Consider the following 1,695-nt stretch of genomic DNA (forward strand, 5'->3'; position numbering starts at 1 on the left):
CACCATCACACTACTCCCCCCAAACGGTCCCATTTTCATCCTCTCTTCCTCCTCTCTCGATTCTCTCTCTCTCTCTCTCTCTCTCGCTCCTCTTCTCTCCCTCTCTCTCTATCTCTCTCTCCTCAATCTCTCTCTCTCTCCTCTCTCTCTCTTCTCTCTCTCCCTCTCTCTCATTTCTCTCTCTCACTATCTCCTCCCTCACTCTCATCTCCCTCCCTTCTCCTCACTCTTGTCATCTTCTCCTCTCTCCTCTCCTCCCCCTCTCTCTCCTCTCCCTCGCTCTTTAGCTCCTCTCGCTATCACTTTCTCTTTGTCTTACGTTTTTATTTTTATTTCTTTCCTTTCCCCTCTCTCGCTCCTTCTTCTCCATCCTCTCTCCTCTTTACCTCTTTTTCCCTTTCGGATACTCCCTGTCTTTCCATCTCTTTCTCATCTATCTATCTATTTCTCTTTCCGCTTGTCAATCTTCCCTATACACTTCTATCCGTTTCTCTTTTGGGCTACGCGCTGCTTTAAAATCGGTTCACTTGTCTTTCTGTAACTCACCCACAGCTCTCTATCTCTCTCCGTCTACGTTCCCTCCATCTTCTTTCTCTTCATCCCTCCTATCTCTCATCGACATTTCGAGCGTCCGATCAGCGACTCTACGTACGAACAGACTTCAACAGCTAGCCTACCTTGACCATCTCCTCCTCCTGTCTGCATTCTCGATACCAGATACATCTAGCTCAACAATCGGTGCTAAAAGCATACAAAGAGGCCTACGCATACACTATTTATATATACAGAGCGAATAAAATGCAGATAATTAGAGCTTCTCGTGATATAGAGATACGTGATCTAGAGAAGTCCCAAGAAATAGCAGACTCAGTAAATCGAGCGTCTATCTGTCGATCTTACAGACTGTGTTGTGGTAGGGAATAAATTATATCCGATGCGGATAGCGCATATCTCTCTCTCGTCGACATCTCCTAGATATTGCCGATAGATATCTATAGATATGCATCTATAGAAATAATAGGACTAGTAGCTATAATTACTCGATCGAGAGTAAGGAATTGAGATATAATATAAAAGAGAGCAACGAGATAAAACGTAATTAATTAGAGAAGCATAATAATAAAATTCAAGAATATTCTAGCTCTAGCTCATAGATACATCTAATATATAGATAGAGCGATATAGAGAGATGATAGATATATTGGGGTATAAATAGTAGAAGAGAGATAGAGAGAGATGAGATGGAGGGTAAGAGAGAGAGAGGGGGGGAGAGGAATAGAGAGAGAGAAAAGAAGAAGAGAGAGATAGAGAGAGAGGATGTAGCATACAGATAAATCGAGCCGATTATATATATACAAGCATAAAATCTAGGCTAGCAATTCAGGATAGAAGAGTATTGTAAGATACAATAATCTCAGAGGGAATCTATAGTCATAGCTTGCTTACATATAGAGTATTTTAGGTGGTTTTATTGTATATATATTTATGATATATAGTGTTATGGTGTATTATTTATATGTGATATGTTTTAGAGTAGATATTGGATTTGATATTTAGATTTGTATATTTAGATTTATTTTATATTGATATTATAGAGATAGTAGGTTATATTGAGAGAGTAGTGATTGAGATTTATTGTGTTATTATTAGATATAGTATTTATATTGGTGTAGGATAATTTTTTGTTATATAATT

The sequence above is a fragment of the Penaeus japonicus genome, unplaced genomic scaffold, assembly GCF_977035675.1.
Source record: "Penaeus japonicus unplaced genomic scaffold, GWHDUDI00000001_assembly GWHDUDI00000005, whole genome shotgun sequence".
Classification (NCBI taxonomy): Eukaryota; Metazoa; Arthropoda; class Malacostraca; order Decapoda; family Penaeidae; genus Penaeus; species Penaeus japonicus.